The sequence below is a fragment of the Oncorhynchus tshawytscha genome, linkage group LG23 (assembly GCF_018296145.1).
Source record: "Oncorhynchus tshawytscha isolate Ot180627B linkage group LG23, Otsh_v2.0, whole genome shotgun sequence".
Lineage (NCBI taxonomy): Eukaryota > Metazoa > Chordata > Actinopteri > Salmoniformes > Salmonidae > Oncorhynchus > Oncorhynchus tshawytscha.
In genome coordinates, this window is record NC_056451.1 from 17,712,291 (window position 1) to 17,720,298 (window position 8,008).

The window sequence follows — 8,008 nt, forward strand, 5'->3', positions numbered from 1 at the left end:
CAGACACTAGTCGCAGGATTTAATCTCTTCTCCTCGCATCCTCCTATGCGCTCAGTGGGTGACCTTGCTGTCTCAGACAGACAGACAGTATTACCGGAATCTCTCTGTCCCTCAGTCTCTCAGAGACACCACATACATCTGGACAGATTAATATCAAAACCTTTTTGTGACTCCTTAGTATCTGGCTGTACATTAACTGAGAATGTGGTCCGCCAGGTATCCTATGGGTTTGTGTTGTGTGGTCCATAAACAGGAAGTGAGGTTTATTTGATTTGATTTTATATTTAACTAGGCAAGTCAGTTAAAAGAACAAATTATTATTTAAAATTATGACCTTAATCAGAGCAGGAAGTAAGTGGGATATGTGCTGTATCCACCATGCTAACACACATTGATCCTCTTGCAGTTTATGTAATTTCTTTGTTTTCCTGAAATTCTGGAGGTAGTAAATACATCATTTTAATGTTTCCAGCTGTAAACATGGTATATAATGGAATTAGGCTAGTCAGTGTGTTTGTGTGAGTGTGAGTAATAAACTTGGTCTCGCTCATTTGTTCCCCTGTGCGGGGTCATGGTGGTAAAGCTCTCTTCTTCTCCATAGGGTGTGTGTGTGGTGTCCCACTCCCAGGAGAAAGCATCCGTGTGGCCTCCACGGCTGAATGTTCACCGACCTGACAACCAGGGAAAAACCATGGAACCATCTGCCTAGGGACAAGCCAAACACCACCATGGACTCTCTCTGTGATGTGAGTGTGTGTGCGTGTCTGCCTGGTAATATAATGTGTGGGGTAGAGCCCATGCTGTGTCCTAAACACACCGTTTAGATGGCATCATAGCTCTTTGGAATCTAGAGCAGACAGAGAAACTTAATAGCAGGTAATGCACATAGGATGCATCCCAAATGGCAACCTATTTCCTACATAGTGCATTACTTTTAACCAGAGCCCTATGGTCCCTGGTCAAAAGTAGCGCACTATTTAGGGAATGGGGTGCCTTTTAGGATGCACACATCCTGTCTGACCTTCACTTCCCAAAGCTGCCCCCCACACATTATAGTATATGACCCTATAAATGACAAATTCTTAGAAGAACGTATTGACAAACAGAATAGGGAACTAATGTTGGAAAGTTGGAGAGAGAGTTTAACCATGTTTGGACCACCAGACAGAAACCGAACCATTGAACATAGACTGTGTCTGGTCTGGAGGGAAGGACCTCTATTTGAGGTGAGCCCTAAATTCAGCCAGCTGCATACCTTTATAATGAGAGGAATATCCAGCCAGCTATTCCAGCTCCACCACAGAGAATGGCGTTCCCTCTTCCAAGAACAGCTAAGCCCTGTTGTTCTCCTTCTTCCTTCCTAAGCCGTTTTGCAGCCAGCATGACTAAACTACAGCAAAGACTCTTCTCTCCTCTCCTTTCCTCTTCTATACTCTCTCCTCCTCTCTACTGACAATGTGCTGGTTCTCTTTTCCCTGTCTCACCAGGCCAGACTCACTCGAGCTGCATAAAGCTCCGCTCTGATCACACAATGACCCATGACGGACAAACTGCCATGGGAGTTTGGGAAACTGCCGCGCTGGAACATGTGTAGTCGCAGATACGGACTCATCGCTGAGTTTCCGTGAGCGTTGCTCAGGGCGATGGGTGGCATTTCTTCCCCACTTTGTCCTTCGCTGCTCCTAGGGGAAAATTCTGTGACGTAAACTCAGTGGAGAGGTACATAATGGAGTCATCATTTGTCCTGACTTCATTCTCTCTAAACTCCAGAGAGAGAATTGGAGGACAGTTAACCGACTCAATGGAAACAACTGCAATCATCCACATCCGCCTTATTTAAAAAGGACCAAATATAGAATAAGAGTACAACTAACACATTTAGGAAAAATCACTGATGACAACCATTTGTATCTCTGAAAGGGTGAATGCAGGCTTAGGAAACAGATCAACATATCAACTGAACTGAAGGATAGAAGCTACATTACAGATTAGGCCAAAAAGAAAATGAGCAACAAAGAGCTTTGAATGACTGATTACTTAGTTTCTTTGCAAGTCACTTTGAAAGTAACAGCCACGCCTTGCAGATGCCAGAGCTTCTCTCTCTCTCTCTCTCTCTCTCTCTCTCTCTCTCTCTCTCTCTCTCTCTCTTCTCTCTCTCTCTCTCTCTCTCTGTCTCTCTCTCTCTCTCTCTCTCTCTCTCTCTCTCTCTCTCTCTCTCTCTCTCTCTCTCTCTCTCTCTCTCTCTCTCTCTCTCTCTCTCTCTCTCTCTCTCTCTCTCTCTCTCTCTCTCTCTCTCTCTCTCTCTCTCTCTCTCTCTCTCTCTCTCTCTCTCTCTCTCTCTCTCTCTCTCTCTCTCTCTCTCTCTCTCTCTCTCTCTCTCTCTCTCTCTCTCTCTCTCTCTCTCTCTCTCTCTCTCTCTCTCTCTCTCTCTCTCTCTCTCTCTCTCTCTCTCTCTCTCTCTCTCTCTCTCTCTCTCTCTCTCTCTCTCTCTCTCTCTCTCTCTCTCTCTCTCTCTCTCTCTCTCTCAGAATTGTCAGTCTGGTTGGCGGACAAGGACCAGAGACCCTTATTGACGTCACAGCATTGGTCTCTAAAGACAGATCCACAGCTGCTCAAGTCAGGTGTTTGTTTTTGTTCAAACCAGGAAAAGGAAGCAGGTATAACTCTGACTGCATCTCAAATAGCTCCCTATTCACCATATAGTGCACTATTTTTGACCAGAGCCCTGTAGGCCCTGGTTAAAAGTAGTGCACTAGATAGGGAATCAGGGTGCCATTTTTGACACACATTATGTCTTTGAAAACACTGGGCAAAGCTTCCTGACTAGAGAACCACAGGCCAGACAGATACAGCTCAACCTGTCATTCTGTCAAACAACCTTTTCTCACTCTCACTCTGACTCACTTTGCACTCACACAGACATACACACAGATTGATGTTTACACGCTCGCATAGACAACACACACTTGTATACACATGCAAACAATTGTACACATACACACACCTTGTTTGGCTCTAAATCTGAGATTCACAAAAGTTTCTGTTTGGTGTGTTATGTGCTAATTTGTGCATTAGTAGGTGCTATCTGTGTTACTAGCTGACTGATTCCTAATTGTGCATACCATCAGACATGATGGCATGCATGATCAAACACACCCTCAGTTCATGTTCTTAAAGGGAACAAACAAACAGTCCTGACGCTCCTACAAAAATAAACACTCTCCTGAAGAAAAACAAATCCCCACAAAAAAAAGAAGCTGTTAGACGGTGAAGTCTAATTTTCAACACCTTCCTTATTCGGAGTCACTGGAATCTGACCTCATCAACGTCATTCTGGGGGGAAAAAGGCAATTACAAAGGATATTATCTAAATGCGAGTATTACATGTAGCATAAAGAGCTGGAGAAGAAAGGAATTTGAGGGGAACTCATTGGCTGTAGCTTTTCAGGACCTTCGGAGCATTCAGGCCCTCTCTGATGACAGCCAGATGGTATCCTCTGATAATGGCTGTTCATCATCACCTCCATGAGCACACACACACACACATATACGCAAACACAGGCGCACACACACACACACACACACACACACACACACACACACACACACACACACACACACACACACACACACACACACACACACACACACACACACACACACACACACACACACACACAACCTATATGCAGGTACACACACACACATATACACACACGCAGGCACACACACATACGCATGCATACATTCAGGCAGACATACAGTACATGCACGCATGCACGCACAAACAACAATGATGAGACAGCCTACGGGGAGGAGGTGAGGGCCCTGGCGGAGAGGTGCCAGGAAAATAACCTCTCCCTCAATGACAACAAAACTAAGGAGCTGATCGTGGACTTCAGCAGACAGCAGATGGAACACGCCCCATCGACGGAATTGCAGCTGAGAAGGTGAAAAGATTCAAGTATCTCGGCTTACACTTCACCAAACCAGACAGTGTGGTGAAGAAGGTGCAACAGCGCCTCTTCAAACTCAGTAGGCTGAAGAAATTCAGCTTGGCTCATAAGACCCTCATAAACTTTTACAGATGCACTATTGAAAGCATCCTGTTGGGCTGTGTCGCCGTCTGGTACGGAAACTGCACTTCTCGCAACCGCAGGGCTCTCCAGAGCTATGGATGCAAGGACTGACCATCCATGATATAACAATTATTGTTTTAACCTTGCTATGAGGCTATACAGTGTTTGTTTGCATTTACAATGTTTACAAAAATTGGCTTATATTTTGGGTTCTGATGGAGGGTGACAGCTCATGAGGCATTTATATGTTTATTCTTCAAGAATCAATAGATATATATACAGTTGAAGTCGGAAGTTTACATACACTTAGGTTGGAGTAATTAAAACTCTTTTTTCAACCACTCCACAAATTTCTTGTTAACAAACTATAGTTTTGTCAAGTTGGTTAGGACATCTACTTAGTTCAGGACACAAGTCATTTTTCAAACAATTGTTTACAGACAGATTATTTCACTTACAATTCACTGTATCACAATTCCAGTGGGTCAGAAGTTTACACACACTAAGTTGACTGTGCCTTTAAACAGCTTGGAAAATTCCAGAAAATGATTTCATGGCTTTAGAAGCTTCTGATAGGCTAATTGACATAATTTGAGTTAATTGGAGGTGTACCTGTGGATGTATTTCAAGGCCTGCCTTCAAACTTAGTGCCTCTTGCTTGACATCATGGAAAAATCAAAAGAAATTCAGCCAAGGCCTCAGAAAAAAATGTAGACCTCCACAAGTCTGGTTCTTCCTTGGGAGTAATTTCCAAACACCTGAAGGTACCACGTTCCTCTGTATAAACAATAGTACGCAAGTATAAACACCATGGGACCATGCAGCCGCCATACTGCTCAGAAAGGAGACGCATTCTGTCTCCTAGAGATGAACGTACTTTGGTGCAAAAAGTACAAATCAATCCCAGAACAACAGCAAAGGACGATGCTGGAGGAAACAGGTACAAAAGTATCCATATCCACAATAAAACCAGTCCTATATCGACATAACCTGAAAGGCCGCTCAGCAAGGAAGAAGCCACTGCTCCTAAACCTCCATAAAATAGCCAGACTACGGTTCGCAACTGCACACGGGGACGAAGATCGTACTTTTTGGAGAAATGTACTCTGGTCTGATGAAACAAAAATAGAACTGTTTGGCCATAATGACCATAGTTATGTTTGGAGGGAAAAGGGGGAGGCTTGCAAGCCAAAGAACACCATCCCAACCGTAAAGCAAGGGGGTGGCAGCATCATGATGTGGGGGTGCTTTGCTGCAGGAGGGACTGGTGCACTTCACAAAATAGATGGTATCATGAGGTAGGAAAATTATGTGGATATATTGAAGCAACATCTCAAGACATCAGTCAGGAAGTTAAAGCTTGGTCGCAAATGGGTCTTCCAAATGGACAATGACCCCAAGCATACTACCAAAGTTGTGGCAAAATGGCTTAAGGACAACAACGTCAATGTATTGGAGTGGCCATCCACAAAGCCCTGACCTCAATCCCACTGAAAAAACGTGTGCGAGCAAGGAGGCCTACAAACCTGCCTCGATTACACCAACTCTGTCAGGAGGAATGGGCCAAAATTCACCCAACTTATTGTGGGAAGCTTGTGGAAGTCTACCCGAAACATTTGACCTAAGTTAAACAATTTAAAGGCAATGCTACCAAATACTAATTGAGTGTATGTAAACTTCTGACCCACTGGGAATGTGATGAAAGAAATAAAAGCTGAAATAAATAATTTGATGTTATTTTAATGGACCAAAAAAATGTGCTTTTCTTTCAAAAACAAGGACATTTCTAAGTGACCCCAAACTTTTGAACGGTAGTGTATATATAGATATATGTATAATTTATAAGTATAAAAATGGATGTAGCAACAGATTTCCCCTTTAAGTCTATCAAAGTGTGCAAGTTTGAGCATATGTCCATCAGGCCTATGGATTTTTTTCCCATCAGCATGAATTACAGTGACAAGAAAATGTATGTGAACCCTTTGGAATTAACGGGATTTCTGCATAAATCGGTCATAAAATTTGATCTGATCTTCATTTAAGTCACAACAACAGACAAACACAGTCTGCTTAAACTAGTAACACAAACAATTATACGTTTTCATGTCTTTATTGAACACACTGTGTAAACCTTCACGGTGCAGGGTGGAAAAGTATGTGAACCTTTGAATTTAATAACTGGTTGACCCTCCTTTGGCAGCAATAATCTCAACCAAATGTTTTCTGTAGTTGCGCATCAGACCTGCACAACGGTCAGGAGTAATTTTGGACCATTCATCTTTATAAAAACCATTTCAGATCAGCAATATTCTTGGGATGTCTGGAGTGAACTGCTCTCTTGAGGTGATTTCACAGCATCTCAAATCGGGTTGAGGTCAGGACTCTGACTGTGCCACTCCAGAAGGCGTATTTTCTTCTGTTGAAGCCATTCTGTTGTTGATCTACTTCTGTGTTTTGGGTTGTTGTCCTGTTGCATCACCCAACTTCTGTTGAGCTTCAATTGGTGGACAGATATCCAAACATTCTCCTGCAAAATGTCTTGATAAACTTGGGACTTCATTTTTCTGTTGATGATAGCAAGCTGCCCAGGCAACAAAGCAGCCCCAAACCATGATGCTCCTTCCAACATGCTTTACAGTTGAGATGAGGTTTTGATGTTGGTGTGCAGTGCCTTTTTTTTCTCCACACATAGTGTTGTGTGTTCCTTCCAAACAACTCAACTGTAGTTTCATCTGTCCACGGAATATTTAGCCAGTAGCACTGTGGAACATCCCGGTACACTTTTGCCAACTTCAGATGTGCAGCAATGTTTTTTTTTGGACAGCAGTGTCTTCTTCCGTGGTGTCCTCCCATGAACACTATTCTTGTTTAGTGTTTTACGTATCGTAGACTCGTCAACAGAGATGTTAGCATGTTCCAGAGACTTCTGTAAGTCTTTAGCTGACACTAGGAATCTTCTTAACCTCATTGAGCATTCTGTGCTGTGCTCTTGCAGTCATCTTTGCATATCCTAGGGAGAGTAGCAACAGTGCTGAACTTTCTCCATTTATAAACATTTTATCTTACCGTGGACTGATGAACATCAAGGCTTTTAGAGATACTTTTGTAACACTTTCCAGCTTTATGCAAGTCAACCATTCTTAATCTTAGGTCTTCTGAGATCTATTTTGTTTGAGGCATGCTTCGCATCAGGCAATGCTTCTTGTGAATAGCAAACTCAAATTTTGGGAGGTTTTTTTTAGGGCAAAGCAGCTCGAACCAACATCTCTAATCTGGTCTCCTTGATTGGACTCCAGGTTAGCTGACTCCTGACTCAATTAGCTTTTGGAGAAGTCATTAACCTAGGGGTTCACATACTTTTTCCAACCAACACTGTGAATTTTTTTATTATGTATTCAATATAGACAAGAAAAATACAATAACTTGTGTGTTATTAGTTTAAGGTTTCCAAAAATGAATGGATAGGCAGCTTAAACTTCTTGAATTCAACCATTATTGGGTTCAAATACACATTTAGATTTGTGAACAGCCATCCACAATCTGTAAAGCGCAAATAGCTAAATGAGAGAGCAGCAGTGTGATTCACATCAATGCACTATATAGATATCAATAATAAGTGATATCCGTGTCTGTCACGTTCGTTGTAACGTTGAGACCAAGGCGCAGCGTAATAAGCATACATTCTTCTTTAATTACCGAAGAACACTAAACAAACTAACAAAACAACCACGACCGTGCCGCTATATAACACGAGTGCTGACAGGCATCTACACATAGACAATAACCCACAAAACCAAAATGGGAAATGGCAACCTAAATAGGATCCCCAATCAGAGACAACGATAAACAGCTACCTCTGATTGGGAACCAATTCAGGACACCATAGACCTACATTAACCTAGGCAAACCAAAACCCCATAGATGTACAA